This window comes from Mustela erminea, chromosome 2 (assembly GCF_009829155.1).
Source record: "Mustela erminea isolate mMusErm1 chromosome 2, mMusErm1.Pri, whole genome shotgun sequence".
Taxonomy (NCBI): Eukaryota; Metazoa; Chordata; class Mammalia; order Carnivora; family Mustelidae; genus Mustela; species Mustela erminea.
Window position 1 is genome coordinate 127,924,456 of NC_045615.1, and position 22,897 is coordinate 127,947,352.

The 22,897-nt window shown below is 36.4% G+C and overlaps 1 long non-coding RNA gene across 1 annotated transcript; it reads right to left on the reverse strand.

Moving 5' to 3' along the window:
• Positions 1–5,598: 5,598 nt before the first annotated feature.
• On the reverse strand, positions 5,599–22,389 carry LOC116584971. The gene is made up of 3 exons (XR_004283403.1): positions 22,329–22,389; positions 10,250–10,374; positions 5,599–5,684 (listed from the first exon to the last, which is right to left on the reverse strand). It is a non-coding gene; the product is annotated as an uncharacterized LOC116584971 (long non-coding RNA).
• Between the last annotated feature and the right edge of the window lie 508 nt (positions 22,390–22,897).

Sequence of the window (22,897 nt, forward strand, 5' to 3'; positions counted from 1 at the left end):
GAATATACCTAGTCTCTTAGAGAGACTCCTATCTTCTTGAGGTCACTCCATGAATCCCTACCACACTCTAATGGGTGTTCTCCTAGAACTGCTGGTGAGCAGTGCAGATTTTGCCTCCAGACACTCAGGAATGGATCAGAACAGAGCATTACTCAAATCTATTCCCTTCCCAGATCATATTAAAACTATATTTTCCATATGCAAGAAGATTAAATAAGATTGATGAATAATAAATTCAATGAAAATTTCATTAATGAATAATAAATTGCATGAAGATCCTCCAACTACAAAATTACAACACAGAGACCTTACATTTATATAAATCTCATCCTATAATAAAATGCTCAAGCTGAAGTTAAGTCTAAGAATTAAATGTCTTGATTTGTACTGAATTTCCTAGATTCTCCAAAAAAGTACAGATTTCAAATCTCCCATGTCATGCACAGAATGTGTTTTGGTTTTTGTTTGGCGAGTGTGATCATTATGCACAGAGAGCCACTAGATGTTTATAGCTCATGCTCCTAGCTAGACTCATTCTCTGGGAGCAATCTGGGTCTGAGACTACTCTGGCAGGGCCTCTTAGTCTTTCCATAATTTGAGTAAAAGCAACTTGGGAATGTTCTTCACACCTTTCCTCTCCCAGCTAGCTCAACTTACTAAGGACAAACACAAAGACGAAAAATGAATCAGAAATGCAGTGTCAACATTAATCCTAGCAAAGTAGGACTTCAGGTGATGGCAAGACCTCCTCTTTTTTTCCTTATACTGTGATCCCAGCATGGTCCTGTTCCACTCAGTCAGCTGATACTTGGCATTGAAATTACATTGTGTTAAAAACCACATACTGGTCAAGAACTAAATGTGTAAATCTATGAATCTGGGTTCTTTTTTTCTAACATGTTAAGAATGAAGTACAATGAACATTTTGGAAAATATTTCTTAAAGCATGGCTATGTACTTTTTTTTTTTTTTTAACAAGAGAAGAACCACAGCTTTAATTATTCATAAGCTAGTAACATATTGACAACTTTTTTCTCACTTCTTACTGCTTAAGACAAATTTTAATCTTTTAATATTCTAATTTCCCTCATTTTCCCTCTCAGAAGCATATGTACTTTTTAGAATTTGGGCTCGAGGGACTTCTATCCTTAAATTTCTAATTTGTTTTCAACTGATTTTGTCTGTTCCATGAATTATTTAAATACATCGGAAATATTAAATATTAAGGTAACAAAAGATTACTTATATAAGTGCTAAATATTTCATACAATGTCATGCAACCATTACAAACATTATAAAGAACAATTCTTATAAAATGTTTATAAATGCCTAAAATTAAATAGCATATTTTTTACTTTTAATGATGACCATAATATATTGTTAAGAAACCAAAAAGCATGTTACCTTATAATATATACAACTTGACTTCTCTAAAAAATATATATATATATACATGTGCATGCATGTATCAGACCCTTGGAAAAGCTGACAAATGCTAAAAATAAAGAGAAAAATACTTAGAATCTTATACTTCAAGCTATTAATAATGATCGACTGAGTAGATGGGATGTTTATCTGTTTTTTCCTCCTGATTTTTTGTAATGATTTTGTTATGAGAAAAATAATTTAAAATAATTTAAAAATAATATAAAAATGACAATCAGAGCTATTTGTAAAGATATATTCTTACTTAATTCCTAATCCCTAATTTACTATTAGACAGGTATGACTACCACATTTGTTTTTACAATCATTTTACAAGTTTTAACCCAGATTTTATAATTATTTAGTACTATAGAAAAGACATATGATAAAAGTTTACATTTTTTTATTGTGAGATGAATAGTATATATACATTCATATATAAAATATACATACAGATAAAACAAATTTATGCGTGTGTAAATATTTTTAAAGGAAATCAATTATAAATTTTACAAAGCAAAAATTTGAGGGAGAAAAATCTCCCTAAAAAACCTTACTTAAAAGCAGTGTGAAGTTTGGTACAGTATATCTCAATTTCCATGATACCCCAATATCATCAATATGCAAATGATCAGTGTCTGATCAGTGATCATTTGATTATTTCAAGGAATTTTTACACAGTCGTCTACATCTCCTGTACCTTTTAGAGTGCAAATGACAAAACAGAGTTTGAGATTGCGTGAAATCCTTAAGCCCTTTGGATTATTCTGGACCATGTTTATATCAAACCCCCTTGTCTAACTGATATGAAGTGCTATCTCTGTATAAGCTGACTCCTGCACAAAGTGTGTGTGTGTGTGTGTGTGTGTGTGTGTGTGTGTGTTCAGGTGTACATGCACATGCGTGTATGTTTTGATAAGTGAGAGATTTTGCATTAATAGTCCAGTCACCTTCCTTCACCTTATTCAGCCTCATGACCCTCACATATTTGTGAGATGACCAGCTGCATATGGAAAATTCAGAAACTAAAACTATCAGGGGTTAGCAAAGGACACAACAGGCAACTGTTGAGGCAGGAGAAGGCTGAAGTGCATAGTGGGGCATGGCCATTGACCTACAGTCTCCCCAATGACTGTTGTCCCTTCTGGTCTTTCTGCTGATCAGAGCACTCAGATTTTATACCCTTAGTTTTGTTTTGTTTTTTATCTTTTTAGAATGAGTCTGAATAATCTGGAGTGGAGTTTTTTTGTTGTTTTGTTTTATGTTAAGTATTTCCATTCTATCTAATCCTTTTGTTGGGTATGTTTTTCTGGATGCAAAGCAGTTACTGTCCTAATAGGCTCAAGGTACAAGATATTGATGTCTTCAAATCTTGCAAAAAAAGAGTAAAATCAATCAAAATTCAATCCTGAAATTTATATTCATCCATTCTTTCATTTATTCATTTAGTAAAATTTGAATGCCTACTCTACCATGCTTTGTCTAGGTGCTATGAATAAAATAGGAAACAACACAGACAAGCTCTCTGCCTTCGTGGATAAAGATTGATGGATGATCCCTTGGGGAGAAGACATGAATAAGAGGGAGCATAGAGCAAAGGACTGTAGGAAGAGATTTCCTACTGGAGGTAAATAGCAAGTCTAAAGGCCCTGAGGCAGGAATGAACACATTGTGTCTAGGCATCTGAAAAGCAAGACGATGGCCAATGTGGCTGGAGAGAAGTAACTGGCTGAGTGATAGGAAATGAGGACTGAGATGTCCTCAGAGACCAGATTTGTGGGGTCTGGTAGGCCATGAGAAGGATTTTGGATCTTTAACCGTGATATGAAGATATGGAGGAAAGCATTTTGAGCCATGTCATTTGATCTATGTATTTAAAATACAGGTCTGGTTGCTGAGTGGAGACTCTCTTCTGAACAGGCAAGCATGTAGACAGATCTGTAAGAAGGTGACCACAGCTGGCCGTCACAAGATGATAGTGGCTTTGATCAGAGTGATAGGTAGTACGAAGGGGCTAAGATGTGGCTATATGGATTTGACTGGAGAAGGAAAAGGTCAAATTAATTTTGACTCTCGGGTTTTTGGGCTGAGGAAAAGGGTATCTGGTTGTGGCATTTGCTGAGATGGAAGCGACAGAGTAGCTAGCTTACATGACTATTAATAAACTGATAAATATGAGAGCTATTCAGATTCTGTGGGACTATTTAGTCATAATAAGATTCATATAAATTTAGGATAAGATAACTGAAATTCAACATTGATCTATTTTTTAATCCTCCATAAACCCATTATCCACACTACTGACAAGTGAAAAGTTCTGGCATATGACTCATTTATTTGTGAAATCACTTCCTCAGTACATACAGATGGTGTTTGTGGAGATGGTAATAGGGGACGGCCTGTGGGAGGGGCAGGGATCCTCCGAGTCATATGGAACCATTTCACCTATGGGGGAGAATGTGGGTATGCTTGTATTTACACCCCTGCAAGTCAAAGACAAATCGCAAGCCTTTTACTGTCCTTTTCTCTAGTCTAACATTTACTGTTTTTGCTGCCTTTTTTTCTTCTCTATATAGCTTTCTGTAGCTGTTGTCATAGCAACAAGATAGTCTTTGCTTAGGAGAAATGGCTTGGACAAAACCAAATTATAAATCAACATCATCAGTAATATGATCCTTTTTACAGGATTTTTATGAACCCAGATAATATTGAGAAGCCATATGTTTATTGAGATTTGAAGACATATGACCTACTTTGTCTAGCAGGTCAGCAAACTTTTATATAAAGGGGACAGACAGTAAATATTTTAGGCTTTGAGGTCCCTACAGTCTCTATCAAAACTATACCTCTGCCCTTGTCTCATGAAACTGTTCTAGACAATACATGGATGAATTGGATGTGGCTATGTTCCCAGAAATGTTTGCTTGTTTGTTTGTTTATATCCATTTTTATTTTTTACGTATTTTATTTATATAAAAGCAATCAGAAGACTGGATTTAGTCCATAAACCATAGATTGTCAATCCCTGATCCAATAAATTCCTTCCTCTCACTTTTTAAGATAGCACTTAAAGTATATTTACTCTGTCATCCACAGGAGAATCCCAAGGCCTCACTTCCAACCCACCAAACTGGAATTTCTTTGGTTATGAATTTGTAACAAGCTCCACTCCCAGGTGATACCCAGTCAAGTGAGTTCAAATACTGAGGTTCATCAAGCCTTTATAAAAGCTTCCCTAAATAGAGCAGGGTGCAAAATACCACAAAGCTCCTACATTATAAAATCAATATCCATCCCTTACAAGTGAATTAACATATGAACAGCATAAGCAGTATTTTTTTTAAAGGAGAAAGAAATCTAACAACATTTAAAGTCAGAAGATTTAACTTGAAAATATGGATTTCCGGTTCCTCTTATAAATCAAAATCTGGCAACACAGAGCCCACATTCTTGCATAACAAAATCCTACTAGCGTCGAGTCATGAGCGCCTGATTCAGAGAAAACATATATACCAACTTAGACCACACTCCCCACGATTTTCTACCATCATTCATGGTGTTCCAATTTACCTCTTTCGGTTACATATCTGTCTTCTGTGGTCATGTCATTTTACAATCAATGATTTAATAAATGGACTCTACTTTTCAATCATCGCTTATCATTGGCTGATGTAGCCATCTTTCTTATATCAGAACATGAGGGCATGTGTTGTAAGCTATATATATGCAAATTGTTAGGCTGTCCATTTGTTGTTTTTTTAAGATTTTATTTATTTATTTGAGACAGACAGCACACGCATACAAAGAAGGGGAGCTTCACAGGGAGAGAGAGAAGCAGGCCCTCATTAAGCAAAGAGCACAAGTCAAGGCTCAATCAAAGCCAGGACCCTGGGATCATGACCTGAGCTGAAGGCAGACACACTTAACCGACTGAGCCACCCAGATACCCTGTACACAGTCCATTTGAATAGAACACCTCTAGAATGGAAAAAATAAAACCCTTTTATATTTCCTGCTGTAGTACCTATGAGTTTGTAGTTTTTATGAGTCATGACAGAAGGAATCCTGAACGATAAGTGACAAGTCAAATGCATGTATTTTTATCATTGTCAAAATATTTCAATGAGACAGAGAGAATCAAGCTTCAATCTTGGTTTAATAAATTAACATCTGTTCCAGCACCCCATATTTAAAGGGAGAATGTGTTCTTTGGCCTGCTGCTCTCTTGTGCTTCTAATGGGGACACTTTCAGATGAAGCCTGGGAGAGGGGATAAAGACAGAGTGTGACTAGAAACATAAGCATTTCTGGCTTGCCAAAGCAAATGTTACTTTTCACCTTTTGTACTTGCTGACAGGAAGTGAAGTCTAATTCTTACTGGTTGACATTTCCTTTTATTCTGTGTCCTCGCACTTTCTGCACTCTGTGCTCTGAGACCCTGGTCGGGGGAGGCAGGAGAATACAGGGAAAGGGAGAAATGCAAAGATAGAACTCCTTTCTAAGAAAGATGTCTCTATACAAAGAGATTTAATGTGAAAAAGGGAAAAAAATCACTTGGAAAGTATTTACTGCTAGCTTCTTGTGAGAGGAAAGGCATTTATGTCCACTCACAACTGTTTTCATATTTTAATGTACCACTGATACCAGGAAAGGATAACAAATACTTAGGATGTTAGATAGTAGATTTGGTGTCAGACAAAGGCAGATTTGAATGCCAGCTACATAACTTCCAAGATTTTGATTAGTTAATTCTTTTTTCTACATGTCAGTTTGCTCATCTGCAAAATGGAAAGGAAAATCCTTTGTGTTTCATAAAAGTGTTAGGAAGACTAAATGCATATGAAGGATTTAATGAGGGTCCAGGCATTTAGTAAATATTTCTTTTATCTAGTAAATATTTTATTTAGGAAATATTTCTGCCTAAATATAAATTTTAATCTGTAAAATATAAATAATAGAATCTAGCTCATTGGGTTATTATGAGGATTTACTCAAATCATACCCATAAAACATTTCTCAGAACGCCTTACACATGGTAAGTCCTTGATGCTATTTAAAATTTTATTACTGTAACAATTATTGTTAATAATAATAATTGCAATCATTCAGAAAAACAGAAATTCATTTTGGAAGAGATGGATAATAGTTATTTAATTTTTCAAACTACACACCAGATCATACTATAAAAAAGAATCCTTTGTTTTCTTGACAGAACATAGCATAATGTATTGGGAAAAAAGATAGGCTTTGGCGTCAGGCAGATCGGAGTCTCATCTCCTCCCTTCTAGTTACCAGTTGGGTGAAGACATCAGGTTTGTCATTACCCTGCTTGAGTTATCTTTGAGCCCTAAGAACCACTTGAATTAAAGAAAAAATAGTTCAAGCAGATTTTATCAAGATTCAATGAACTGAGTGTGACCTTGATACGAGGTCTTGGCAATCTGCCTTGCGTTCCCAGCAGTGTTTTAGTTTAGATGATTTTCAGTACAGGTTTGCTTTCCACAGGCTGTTGTCATGTTCATATATATTTTTAAGTTGTTAGAAAAGACTTGGTACAGACTACTCCTGTCATTGAACAGAGTGGTTCTCCCAGGGGGCAACTTTTCTTCCGGAAGATATTTGGCAATGTTGACAGACATATTCTATTGTCTTGACTAGGCCTTGGGGGCAGTGGGGAGCAAGGAGAAAGAATTCTCCTGGCATTTAATAAGTAGAGGCCAGAGATGCTCCCAAACATCCTGCAAATACACAGGGCAGTTCCCCACAGCAAGAACGCCAAACAGTCCAACCCCAAATGCCCCAAATGCCAGTGGTACTAAAGTTGAGAAACTCTGATCTAATACATCGATCTTTGCACTTCTTTCTACATTATGGAGTTGAGATGCTTAAAGGAGACACTAACAATTCCAAAACTGGTCTTAAAACTGTCAGTGTGAACAAGAGGATTCTCAGAAAAACTGAAGAGATTTTCCTATACTAAAATTCTCCCTTTACTCCTCTGCACAGTTACAGGTTCATTCTTTCGATTATATTTAAGGGTTCCTAAATAGCAAATGTACAGCAGCTCCCTCATCATTAATATACCTCTGTGTTTATTGTGTATGTTGTAAAAACACCTAATAATTGTCTAGGTAAGCTGAAGGGTCATGCGTATGATAGGCTGTGAGACAGGAGGTTTCAGATGCCAGGCATCTATGGCGACTGGTTTCTGAGCTTTAATACTCGACTGTTCTGGGTCTCACATACACAAAACAGTTAGGTGACGCTTTTTATAACCTAAGTGAGTATAGAAGCCTCTCATGGTCAAAATGGCTTCATGAAATCTTAGAATAAAGCTTACATCATTACCCTGGCCTCCAAGGCCCTAAATAATGTAGCCTGCCCACTCTCTGATCTGGTGGTCTAACTGTCCCTCTGCTCACTGAGCTATAGTTACATTAGCCTTCTTGTTATCCCGCTAATGAGCCACACTCACTCCAGCCTCAAGCACTTAGTCATTTCTAATTTTCTAGAACATTCTTCTAAGTCTTTGCTCATTTAGGTGTTGGCTTCCAAGCTCAACTCATGAGAGCCTTGAACATCCTATCAAAAATATCACCTCAGCACCACCTTTTGCATACAACATTCCCTTTCCCACTTCATTTTTCTTCCTAGCACTCTTCAGGATCTCATACTATATTATATATTTCTTTGTACATGCATATTGCATGCCTCCACCATTCTAGAAACTCAGTTCTTATTGATTTGCAATCCCTATAAACATCCTGCTAATCAGAATTCCATGGAATATAGTTGGGCAAATGTTTCACTGATCTATATTTTTATATTTTATTTCTTTCTGGTTTTCCTATTAAAAAAAAGAAACAGGCTATATCCATGTGTTACTAAAATATGCTAAAATTTCAATAACTATCAGAATTTTGATTTGTCAGACTAGAGACCCATGGATCAAATCTGACCAACAAGGAAATTTTAACAAAATTACGTCTGTGTGACTTTCAGAGGAGCTTCATTCTCTAGTTCACTCTTATACTTGGTGAACTATTATCTCTATTTATATTAAGTGATGATATAGAATATATATTATATGTATGTTCGTACCTATACACATATATGTGTGTCATATAGATATATAATATCTTAATATCTGCATTAGGTTCACCTATTTATACAAAGTGAATGTTTTATCATACCTGGTCACCTCACACGTGTATGTTTCTTGCCTGACTCCCAAAGGCATTCAGATTTATTTATAAACCCTGATCTATATGATTAAAAAACAAACAAACAAACAAACAATTTCCTAACTCAACTGAATTGCTTTTGTTGAATTCATTTAAACATTTTGTATAAGTGGAGTAGGTGCCTGGCTGCACAATGTCTTGGGAAGACCTCACAGGCCTCTCTTGCAAGACTTGGTTTTCCTTTTGATTCACCAATAATGAAATGTCAATGTAAAAAAGCTAGAACAAGCCACAAAGGTTTTATACAATGAGTGCAGCAGTCTATGATGTTATAACGGTACCAAATAAATGTATCCCTGCAGAATCATTCACTTCTGTCTCTAGCAACTTCTGATGGCTCTGAGGGTATAGGAGGAGCAGAAAGTCCATTATTAAACTAGGCACCCACCGCTGGTTAGGGAGGTTCAAAAAATAAAGAGAAAATGGGAGAGAAGCTAAAAGAAATGTGGCCTTTGATTTCTCCCAAACCGGAAACTGCCTATTCTTTATTAATTCAGTACCCTGTTTGTTCACATTCTCATTTACTTCTACCAAGTGGTATCCTGCCCCCGCCCACCTTGTTTGGTGTTGACTCTTATCTTCACAGGAAGAATATGAACCACTCTAAGAAGAAACAAGGAAGGGATGTTACTGAGATCATTTTTGCTGTTGATGCCTCATGTTTCTTCATGCCATGCCAATTTCTAAAGACCAAGTAATTTCTGTTTGTTTGAACTTCTGGTCTTCCCCCATTCTCTCTCCTTCTCTCTCTCTTTCCCCCTCTGTCTCTTCTCTCTCTCTCTCTCTCTCTCTCTCTCACACACACACACACACACACACACACACACACAGTCTTCCCAAGACACAACAAACAAACAAAATTTGTCCCCAAGGTATAGGTAACATCCTGGCTCTCAGTTTTCTGTCTGGAATTAACCCCTGATCTCACCCTGGCTCCTCTTTACTTGTGTGAGCTCCTTTTGGTTTCTCTCGCCTGTTTCCATTTTATTGTACGACTCTCACTAGGCTCCTGGTAAACCAGCCCCTGTTCCTGACTCGACCTTCCTGCACAAATGCCTATATCCTGATAATCCCCATGGTTTTCGGTCCCAGACATTGGACAGACACAGATTCATTCACCTGTATCTTATACATTACTTAAACCTATTATAACACTTGGATGTTTTAAAGTGATAAATGTTACCTGTGATTTTCAAGAAACATAGGTAATTATCAGTGGAATACTGATAATAGCTCAGTGGAAAACCTGTGCTATTTATTGACTTTTTTTTTCTGTGAGAGTTTAAAGGAAAAAGTTTTCTGATGTATTTTTCCTCCATCTGAAAAGAAAACCCTCAAGGGGAAGAACAGGCACAGAGAATATATAATCCTCCTTTAAGACTTGAATTTATATAATAACAAAGTGCGTAGCCCTGTGACTTTCTATTGTTCTGTGCTATGAAGAGGCATCTATCTTGCTTTAGACACTATTGTCCAGCTGAAACATTCTAACAGGCTCAAGCTGAAAATAGGAGCCTCCTTAGCTACATAATCATGCCCTTTAAAAAAAAGAAAAAAAAAATTCTGTATATGAGTACTCACCAGATTTTTTCAGCAACAATGTAGCAGGCCAGAAGGTTGACAAGATTCATATAATTGGCCATGTAAATGCAGCTGATAGAAACTTTATAATCGCTTTGAAGCACCATCCATCATAATCACATCTTCTGAAAGCAAATGGAAGACATGATACTTTAAATTATAGGTTTCCTATGGACCAAAGAGTAGTCTTTTGCTTTCCTTTTATTCTTTATGTCTCCCCACACTCTACTGATAATTTCAACAGGAAGAATATGCATACAAGTTTTGTTCCTCTTTTAAGTTACTTTAATTTAAAATCGATTTGAAAAGTGCCCTATACTAGGAAACTCTATGGAATTCTGTTGAAAACACACATCTGCTGGGTAATTTTTCATGTAATTATATAAGTTAAATCTTCATAAACAAAGTAAAGGAAATTATAATCCCTAGTACTGGGTTTTGCAAAATAGCCCAAAGCATATTTTTCCTCCTAATGAGTGATTCAGAATTAAATTGAACAAATATCACCACCAAAATTCAATTATTTCCTCTCTGTTCATAAAGAGCTGGAAGCAATGGCTCTTTAGTTAAAAACCATCACTGTGTGCAATGCTCCTCTGACCTAGAAGTACTATTTTAATTTTCAAGGCATGAGTTACTAAAATACATATGATTGTTTGCATACCAATATCCTCCCCCTTTTTCTGCTAAGGGAGCCCTTCTTTTTCCAGCTCTGTCCCTCTTCCTCACTTAGCCCATCTGTTCTCAAAACCACTCCCTCTCAGGCCAATGGAATGAGGACTGATATGGATTTAAGCTTTTGTTGTGTAATAAAACATCCTACTCTGTAGCTTTAAACAGTTACCATTTGCTTACTTCATAATTCAGTGAGTTGGTATTTAGGCTGGTCTTAGCTGGCGATTCTTCTGGTTCAGCTAGGTTCAGTTATGTATTTGTGGAGAACTGCTTACTTGCTGGGTATTCATCATTGGTCTACAATGATCTCAGCTGTGAAGATTCATCTCTGCTCCATGTGTGTCTCATCCAGCAGACAAGCCCTAGTTGTTCAAGTTGAAGTTGAACAGTTTTGCAAGAGAAAAAGCAAAGGTATAAAAAAACCTTTGAAGCCTAAGCTCAGAAGGGCATAGTGTCACTTCCACTGCATTCTATTGGCCAAAGCAAGAAAAAAGGCAAACCCAGATTTCATGAGTGGGAAACTAGCATCCATCTCTGGATGGGAGTATCTGAGAGGTCACATTGCAAGGCACATGCATACAGAGTAGAGCAACTGTAGCTATTTTTCCAAACATTCTACCCCAGGAAGTTAGCTGGGATTTGGAAATAAGCTCTTTTCTTTTAAGATCAATACATAAGAAGAGAGAGATTCTTTTCCTCCAGTTCTTTTCTTTTTCTTTTCTAAAATATTTTATTTATTTATTTGTCTGATAGAGATCACAAGTAGGCAGAGAGGCAGGCGGAGACAGAGAGGAGGAAGCAGGCTCCCTGCTGAGCAGAGAGCCTGATGTGGGGCTCAATCCCAGGACCCTGAGATCATGAGCTGAGCTGAAGGCAGAGGCTTAACCCACTGAGCCACCCAGGCACTCCATCCTCCAGTTATTTTCTTGTGAAGATGTCGGATTCAAACCTGCAACAGCTAACTCAATGACACCAAAGTAGAAAGTCAACACAGAAGTCCAGAGAAACAAAACAAATGTACTTCATAAAGCTAACTCTAGTCCATCCCTCCCTCACCTCCATCATCCCTAGACAATGACTGTTTTGCTTTCTGTCACGATAGATTAGCTTCAATTTTTTATATATGTTATTATACAACATGCACACTTTTGTTCTGGCTTGTTTCCCAGCACACTTATTTTGAGATTTACCTGTGTTTTTGTACGACTCAATCATTTATTTTTATTGCTGAATAGTATGCCAGCCCATAACATAGTTGATTGACTCTGTTGAAAGATATTTAAGTTGTTTGCAATTCCCGGCTACTACAAATACAACTCTATGAACATTTGTGTACATGTCTTTGTACAGACATATGTTTTGATTTACCTTGGGCATATCTTGGAGTTGGGTGGATCAGTCATATGGCAGGTGTATTCTTCATCAACTAAAATAGCAACTATTGTACCATCTGGTGGCTCAGTCCTTAAGTGTCTACCTTTGGCTCAGGTCATGATCCCAGGCTCCTGGATCAAGGCCTGCATCAGGCTCCCTGCTCTGCAGGAAGCCTGCTTCTCCCTCTCCTACTCCCCCTGCTTGTGTTCCCTCTCTCACTCTCTCTGTCTCTTTCTTTACTTAAATAAGTAAAAACTTTAATTAGTTAATTAGTTAATTAATTAAATTAAATAGCAACTATTCACTATATGGATCACTTACAGAAGAACATATGCAGAACTGTCGATACAAGAAAGAATAATGAAATAGTAACACCTACCAAAAATAAAAGAATTAAAATGTCATATGGTTATTTAATTATTTTTTAAAATAGCTTTTTCTAAGTGTTTTCTATTAAAGAAGTATTCTCTACCATTTAGAAAAAGTAGATGAGCTATTACTATATTAAACATATGAGTCATTCTTTTAATCCTTTTTATTGACCAAAACAATTTCTACTTTACAAATTCTTTCTAAAGTCTGGTGGGTCCTTCATCAATACTGGAAATAAGTATTTTACGTTAAATACAAAGAAGAACTTATATACTTAGTTAAATTAATCAATCAGCAGATAATGTGAAAATTCACTGAAAAATAACTTCTGTTTTATAGAGTGAGATTATGCCAACTTTCCCCCCAGTCTAGATATCATTAAAAGTGCTCATAATTAATTTATCCAGTCAATCTGCCAGTTAGATCAACTGTGTAACAATTCAGCCTGTTATGGACAGAAACCATTTCTATCGACTCTCTTCACGACCAGTTTCTTCTCTTTAACTTACTCCTCTTTGGCCAAAAACTCACACTCTTTCTCGTACTTTCCTAAAGGGTAATTTTATCCTCTTTTTTACATAGTCAAGCATCTCTTATAATTGCTTTGGCAGAAAGAGAGGAAATTTTTTCCTGGTTCACTTAATAAAGAGAACAGTGGGAAAGCTGTAAGTCTTCAGCTTAAAATGTGTTTTCTATTATTTATGCATTTGATAGAAGCTCATGGTGAGCATTTTGAAAATTCATAATGTTTGACGAACGTACGGAAAAGAAATACACAATTTTACCACCCAGGGGTAAAAGTCATTAACATTTAGAATATTTGGTTCTAGTATAAAAAGCCCAATTTCTGACTGCAGTTGTTTCTATGACTTGTTTCTATCCCAACCCTTGTAGGTGCTTATCAGATGGAGAAACCACTAATGTGTTTCCTCCAGTGTCAAATTTGCCAAATAGCAATCTCATCTCAGCTCTTCTGAGCCCTTCCACCATGTGACAACATGCTTCTTGAAGTCTGCACAACGGCATCAATTTCCTTTTCTCCCTTAAACCACCCACAGTCCCTCTTAGGTAATCAAAGAGAGAAGTTATTAGAAACCTCCAAGTGGACTCAATCTATCCATTGTTATTGGTTTTTAGATAATTGAAGATTAAACATGCATTCAGGGAACTAAGAGGCTTCAATGGTGCAGCCTGGTATAGGATGCATAGGATTCACTGGTGTGAGTGAAAATACTACCAGTGCAGTGAGTATATTTCTTTCACCCACCCCCTTCTTCTAGTAAGAGACCTAGGTCTCCACAATCATAGCGGTGCTTCTGTGCACCTGCAAGCGGAAGGATGCAGGCAGAACTGAGAGCAGAGGTGGAAAGGAATTTTTAAAGTTCTACTCCTGCCTCCATGGCACCTTGACTTATAATGGCCCAGGGGCTGGCACCAGAGATAAGGTGTTGATGAAGACAAGTGTGAGTAGACTCTTAAGTAGCCTTGGACACATACTCTTTTCTCTTCTCTAACTCTAAGCACCCAAAGAGAAGTATTCTGCAAATAGTTTCCCTAAGATTCTTAAGGTGAAGTCCTGGCCATAGACTGTGTGATCTGGCACTTTTTTCTCGGGGTTTATACCTTCATATTCCTTAGAATACCAGGAGGAGTACAATATTTACTTAGATTTTGGCTTTTGTTCAACACACATTATCAGACAGAGAAGCTGAAACGCCTTAAAAAAACACATGTTTACAGGCCCAAATATCTATAGACTTGAGGAGTACAGCTACTATAAATGAAGAACAGTACATGCCACATGCATCATAATTAGTGGAATTTTCAGTCAACAATTTAGAATAACTCCTATCTAATATAGGCAAAAATGTAGAGCATATTAATGATATAAAACAGATATGAGACAATCAATAAAGAAATAAGAGGAAATATTTGATCTGAAAAACATAATAGTTGAAAAGAATTAATTTGGAGTGAAACAGTAAAGCCACTGTGGAAAACAGTATGGCAGCTCCTCAAAAATTAAAAGCAGAACTCCATATGCTCTAACAATTCCACTTCTGGGCATATACTCAAAAGAATTAAAAACAGGATCTTAAAAAAGTGTTCATACACCTATGTTTATAGCAGCATTATTCACAATAGCCAAAAACTGGAAGCAACTCAAGCATCCATCAGCAGATGAACAGATAAATAAAATGTGGTGTATTTTAAACAATGGAATATTATTTAGCCTTAAAGAGGAAAGAATACCTGTACCTTTGTAATAATTTTTGAAATCAGGGAGTTTAGACCTGTATTTTTTTTCCTCTTTTACTTTTTCTTTTTTAAAATTTATTTGTTTGTTAGAGAAAGAGAGAGAGAGACAGTGGAGGAAGGGGCAGAGGGAGAGGGATTGATGATATGCACATATGGCAACATGGATACATTAAAACATAATATACCTTAAAAAATGAAATGAAGGGGAACCTGGGTGGCTCAGTGGGTTAAAGCTTCTGCCTTCTGCTCAGGTCATGATCCCAGGGTCCTGGGATCAAACACCACATAGGGCTCTCTGCTCAGCAGGGAGCCTGCTTCCCTCTCTCTCTGCCTGCCTCTCTGCCTACTTCTGATCTCTGTCTGTCAAATAAATAAAATCTTAAAAAAAAATGAAATGAAATTTAAGGCATAATACAATTGTGTAAATTATAATACATTCAATACATACAAAACATCATTACATACATCAAAACTCCTAAAAAAAGGAGTTTGTCAAACATTAAGTCATTAAAATCAAAACACTAATCAAATCATTAATCAAATCATTAAAATGATTACCCATGAAAAGGAGGAATGGGAGTGGGGAATGGGGAAAACAGGAATACAGAACAAGCAAACCAATAAGTCAAACAATTGAGGATTGTGTACTGGGAGCTATGCCTTATATTTTACACAATCTCCAGCAACTCAGACCAAGAGCAGCAACAAAGTCACAAATGGAGACAGTAGAGGGCCTTATACCCATGTTTTAAGTTGTTAATAAAGAGAATAATAACTAAAGAGAAGAATCCAGAGAAGACTTCTTTTTTTTTTTTTTCACATTAACAGGTACTTATAAACACTTGAATATAAAAGGGAACAATTCATTAAGGAAGCAAAATGAGGGGCGCCTGGGTGGCTCAGTAGGTTAAGGCCTTTGCCTTCGGCTCTGGTCATGATCCCAGGGTCCTGGAATCGAGCCCCACATCGGGCTCTCTGCTCGGCAGGGAGCCTGCTTCCTCTTCTCTCTCTGCCTGCCTCTCTGCCTACTTGTGATCTCTGTCAAATAAATAAATAAAATCTTTAAAAAAAAAAATAAGGAAGCAAAATGAAAAATATCAGACAAGGAAATTGTACATTTGGGACATTGGTGGGGGGCGGATGTTCCATGATGTTGGTTAATCCTGTGGTCAATGGTAAGGATGAGCAATTAGTTTTAGGGGCAGAGAGATGCCCTTTATCATGAGCCTGAAGAAGATGGCAGTACCATGGAGGCAGATGGACATGAGGGATTCTATGCCAGTTGGTCTTGTTCTGAGTGGTGTCATCTCTCGGATTAATCATCTCAATCCAAGATGATTTTTTTCATGCTTATCCTCTGGTCATCCAGAATCCATTTCTAATCCTTAGACAAAGTGATCTTTTGAAATGAAAATCAAATCACACCATTCCTCTATTAAGATCTTCTAAAAACTTTCCATTATTCTTACAACAAAACCCAAATATCTACTATGGTCTCAAGGCCCTGCCTACTATTTCAACTAAATATTTTATTACTCCTTCTACATTTTGCCACCTTCTAGCCACACCGGCTTTCTGTCTGTCTTTCAGACACTAGCCTCATTTATACTAAATATTTTTGCATATTTTGTCTTTCTGTTTGGCGTACTCTTCCTGTATTATTTGTCTAACTGGTTCTTTCCTACCTTGAGGAGACAGTTCCAAACCCATCTCTTCAAAGTGGTCTTCTGTGCACACATCTTCTAAAGGCACTCCTCCCCCAAATACTTGCTTCACATCATCTTATTTTATAGTCTTCATAGCAATTCTATGATAATCTTTGGACCTTACTTTATAAATGTGCTTGTTTGTTTTTGTTTCCTACAGTAAACTGTAAGTCCCACAATAATTGGGTTCCTTTCTTCTCTCCCTGCTCTATCCCTGGGTCCACTCTCACTGCACTATCCCTGGGGCTTTGCACAGAGCAAACACCCAGAAACATTTACTGTTGCTGAATGAACAAAGTTGGAATTACAAATTCAAGGGCCCAGTTGAATTTGAACACGTTTAGGAAAAAACAAACAAGTTGGATGCTGGGAAAGATTAAGTTGGGCCTATTTTGTGGGAGACACAGCTGAGAAGCCTTTATGGTGATAAAGACAATATAAAAGTTTTGGTTTTCTTGTCAATGTAGTAGAGAGAGTGTCAAGAGTAAAAGAGAAAAAGGCATTCAAAACACTTTACACAAACCCTGAACCCAGTAAAAGCTAGCAGCATTATTATTATTATTATTATTATTATTATTATTATTATTATATTTAAGCTTTACTTAATAGACTCTAAATAATTAGATATATACAGTCTATCGAATTTCCTTCATCTATAGTATTTTGTAATTCTTTGCTTATGTTCTGAAGGGATCATCTTTATGTCTATAATACTAAGGATCAGTCAGACCTTGCCCAGAATCTTATTTCTAGAGCCTCAAAAGATTTATATTTAACATCATATTGAATGAAATGCAACAGTAATTCCCACTGAAAATAAAAGCTCACCTTTGTAACATTCTCCCTCTCTTCTTCACTCTTACAACTTCAACTAACCATAGTTTTGCTTCACATTCTTTTACCCTTAATCCCCTGGCAGCAAAGATGGTTTGTTCATGCTTTTTCATTTCATGTAGTTTCTTTCCTTTAGAATTTGCTCTTCTCTGATTTCTATTCTTATATTTTTCTTGGTTTCTTGTCTTGTGAAATTGCAACAAACATAATCACTGCCTTCATGGTGAGAACGTTATTTGTTAACAGATGGTAGGTTTTCAAAATCTGAATCATTTAAACTTGGAGACACCGAAAAAGGTAGTCAAAAGTGGGCTCTGCTTAAGACTGAAAAATTAAAAGGTCATTTTTTTTCAATATAAATTAAACTCTCATAAACAAAGTTACTGACTGCTAGCAGCATTAAGGAGAGCATGTAGAAAGGCATGGGAATTCATTTGTCTCTCTCAATTAGTTAATAGATTTTGAACATTAGTCATTAGGTTTCTCTATTTTAATTAATTTAAGTAATTTATATAATGAAATTTCTGCACATAAAATATTGCTAATAATCATTTCATCATGTATCCCAGACGGATTTCAAGTAAATGAGTTCACATAATTCTGCTCTGCTTCAGGAAGGAGGTAGTGGCAGTTGGAAGCTATGAGGCAGTACACTGAGAGAGCAAAGCAAAAAAGTGCTACCAAGGGAATCTAGCAGAAGTCCCTTTGATGGTTACAATCCACCAGGCAAATGACCAGACATCAAATGAGCAAGTTTATGAAACATTTAGGTTATACTAAATCCATCTTTGTCACTGCACAAGTTTTGCAACTTTGCCTGATAATTATCCTCTAGTAACTTCCAATAGATATGTTTCCTAAACTAATTATAAGATGCTCGAAATCAGACACCATTTTTTTCACTAACTCATTAATCTTTATTATTAGAAGTTATCACAGTACCTATAAGGACATGCCCTGAATGAAAGGTGTGGCTACCTCTAGCAATGAAACTAGAATGTGGGTCATTTCTACTTTTTCTGTATTTTTTATTGTGTTTAACTTTTCATTTTGAGTTCATTTAGACTTACAGTAGGGAACAGAGACTTCCTGAATGCACTTCATTCAACTTCCTGTAATGTTAACATCTTATATGATAATATCACAATTATCAAACCAAGATAACATTAGCATAATACTATTAGATGAACTGCAGACTTTATTCAGATTTCACTTTTATATATTTACTGTTTGCTAATTCTGTTCCAAGTTCTTATCTAGAATCCCACATTGTCTTTAGTAGTCATGTCTCCTTAAGCACCCTCAAACTGTGATGACTTTTTAGTTTTTAACTGTCTTCAGTGACCTTGAATTTGAAAAGTATAGGCCACTTATTTTATAAACTATCTTTCAATTTGTATTTGTCTAATATTTTTCTCATGATTAGATACAGGTTACATATAATCAGGAATAATGTCACAGATGTGATGTCTCCTATACAGTGCATCTTAAAGGGCACATGATGTCAATATCTCTTATTACTGTCAATTTTAAACCTTGATCTCTTGATCAAGTGGAGTCTGCTGAGTTTCTACACTATAAAGTAAGTATATTATCCTTTAAAATTAATAAATTTTTTGGATGATTACTTTGAAACTATGCAACCCAAATTTATCCACTAATCTTAGCTATCATTGGTGGATCTTGCTTGCAACAATTATTACTATGATGTTTCAATGATAACTTTTTTTTTTTATTTCCCTCAGTCTTTCTACATTTATTAATTAAAATTTTTCTCTGTAAGGAAGAGTTATCCTTTTTCTACCATGTATGAATGTATGTGTGTATGCTTTTATTTAGAATGAGATGTATGCATTTATATCATATAAACTCAAAGAATTATTTTATAATTTGGGTTAATATCATTATTATTAGTAGTAGTATGAATATTATCTGCTCAGACTATGCCAGCCTGGCTCCTGTACCCTTTGATATGTTTTCTTTTTTCTTTCTGTCTTTTTCTTTTTTCTTTTTTCTTTTTTTTTAAGCATAACCTTATTTTTTGGAACTACAATATGTTGTAGGTTCATCTTGTATTTTTTATACCCTGGCCCTGAAATCTACCTCTTTTCCAAGAAGCCCCAATTCCTTTTATTAAATCATGGTTTATAGAAACCAATATCTGAGCAGTAGGGGTGCTCATTGCTCCTGAGGTTTCACTTATTCTAGACTCTCTTAGTAAACAGAACTAGGAGATATGTATATATGTATATAAAACATGCATATAGACACATCTATGTTTATATTTTTAATTAGTTCATACTGGCATCTTCTACTCCAATTCAATACAATTCTAATCTTCCTTCCTTATTTGTAACTTCTTTCTCTAACAGAAATATTACTCTCATTTTCTAAAACATGTTAATTTATTTGATGAACCCTAGTAAACATATAAAGTAGTTTAAAAAACATTTTTAAATATTTATTTATTTGACAAAGAGAGAGCATGTGGGGTGGAGGGGCAGAGGGAAATGGAGGGAGAGAATCTTTTTTTTTTTTAAGATTTTATTCATATATCTGACAGAGATCACAAGTAGGCAGAGAGGCAGGCAGAGAGAAAGGGGGAAGCAGGCTCCCCACTGATCAGAGAACCAATGTGGGACTTGATCCCAGGACCCTGGGATCATTACCTGAGCCAAAGGCAGGGGCTTTAACCTACTGAGACACCCAGGCGCCCCAAGGAAGGAGAGAATCTTGAGCAGACTCCCCACTGAGTGCAGCGCCCAACACGGGCTCCATCTCAGGACCCTGAGATCACGACCTGAGCCGAAATCAAGAATCAGATGCATAACCTACTAAGCCATCCAGGTGCCACAGTAGTTTCAAAATTATTAACTCATATCCAACTGAAAACCAAATTTTCAATTAGGATACAGTGTTTATATACATACAGTTTCATGTAGCCTTATTGTACTAAGTCAAAACATTAATAAAAAGCATTCTTTTTAATTTATAAATTTTTCCTTGTTTTCTGGTATAGTTCTAGGTAGAAAACCAAAGATTTATAGGTCAATAATTAATAAACCTAAACAAAACCCACTGACTCATTTGGTCCATGCTAACATAATCTTAATGGTCTTAGTCTACAATTCTCCACGTTAGGACAGATCTGAAGTAGCTGCTCTCTTCTTCAATTCCCTGAAGGAATCTGAATCTGTCACAGATTCGCTCTAGAAGAGTGTCCTTCCCTTAGAAATGAAAAATGCATTTTTCTTAGTTAGAACAAGATTTGTCTGACATAGGTTGAAATGAACATAATAGCCAACTTTTCATTTATGGCAGTGGTTCTTAAAGTGTGAACCCTGGATCAAGAGGATTAACATTACCTGGACACTTGTTCGAAATGCAAATTCTCAGGTTCCATACTAGACCTACTACATCAGAAACTTTGAAGGTAGATCTTACATTCTGCATTTAACAAATCCTCCAGGGCATTCTCATGCATGATGAATTCTTAAGAAACTGTCTACCCACTAATCCAATCTCCTTAAGATAGTTTGGGCTTGTGAGTATTTGGGGCCAGTTTAGAGCTAGAATCAGTTTCTGATCTCCATGGCTCATCACCTAGATAAATGTAGCTATAAACCTACATACCGTATTGGGAAAAGGTATTTGAAACCTGAAGCAGAATCATGGACTCTCTCAGTGGTAGCCATAGTGTAGATTTGTGCTTCTTAGACCAAAGTGCGAATGCATCATCCATAGGTCTTGTCGAAAGCTGATTCTGATTCACTAGATTCAGGATAGTGCCTGAGGCTCTGCTATCTGACAACCACCCATGTGATGCCAGTACTGTGGGTCTCTTCATACCTATTCTTCTGGTATTTTAATCTCTCAGCAACATCTTCAGATACTAGATGAATGTGATGATGTCCCTTGATACATCCAGCTTATTTTATCTTTGAACAGCTCCAGTCATTATTTATTGCTCCTGTCATGCCACATCTCTAAATTTCTCAGAATTCTGGTTTCACATTTATCTTAGGACTTTAACCACCAAGAGTCAGATGAAATGTTATACAGGATTGAAAGTATATCAAAATTTGGGGCGTCTGGGGTTGGTTAAGTGTCTGATTTGGCTCAGGTCATGATCTCAGGGTCCTGGGAAAGAGCCCAGGTTCTGTACTCAGCATGGAGTCTTCTTCTCCCTCTCCATCTGCCCCTCCCCTTGCTCATGCTCTCTCTCTCTCTCTCTTGCTCTCAAATAAATAAATAAAATCTTTAAAAAAAAAACAAAACAGAAAGCATATCAAAATCAGAGGAAAGCACTTAGTTACTCTACTTACAATTACTAAGGCAGATCAATGGGGTGAGATTTTAATGTATAATTCCTAGGAGTTAGTCCCCTACTTAAGAATTATATATTGAAAGATTGTAGGCACTGGTAGGCAGGCCAGGAACATCTATGAGGGTCTCTTATCAATGCATCAAAAAACAAATTGGGCATTATTATTTGACAGTTACATGGTTAGATTGGTAAAAGATGACTCGACATTCAAAACCAAATTCTGCTTCAATAATGCATTCCTAATTATCTCTATTTTATCAGGTATTGATCATGCATTCTTTTACATAACATCATGCATCAGCATTCACCTCCGATTATAAAACACAACTGTGAGCTCCTTGAGATCTTAAAACTCCAACTATGGCTCACAGACCAACAGCAGCAGCAACCAGCTTGTTAGAAATGCAGAATCTCACATTCTACCCCATATCAACTGAGTTAAAATTTGAATTTTAAAAGAATTCTTTAGATAGTTAAAATGTCCATTAGAATATGAAAAGCACTGCTTAAAGAGAAAGAGAAAGTGACTTACTCATTTTAATATCCTCACTTTAGACTTGACTCAGTCTGTTAAGGGGCTGCCTTCAGCTCAGGTCATGACCCCAGGGTCCTGGGATCTAAGCCCATGTCAGGCTCCTTCCTCAGCAGGGATCCTGCTTCTCCCTCTGCCTGTTTCTTCTTGCTGCTCCCCCTGCTTGTGCACTCGCTCTCTCTCTCTCTTTCTGAAAAATAAATAAAATCTAAAAAAGAAAGAAAATTGTTAGACTTTGGCAAAGAGTAGGCCCCTTTGGAGCAATTCTTGAACAGCGCAGAATGAGTCGACTAATATCATTTAAATTTCTATAAATGATTAAATCTGTTCAAAATTAATGGCAAGCTCTAAGTTAGGGACCAGGTATTCAAACTAAGAGTATTAATGGGGCAACACAGACACATTCAAACACAATTTTCTAAAAACTCTGTGAGGGGCAAATAACCCAACCACTTCATGTGGATGATAAACTTTCAGACTCTGCTATGCAACTGACCCCATTGTAGCAGATAGGTAAGTGATAATATCTCATGATTGATCTATTGAACTGCTGAACAGTTATCAGCTCA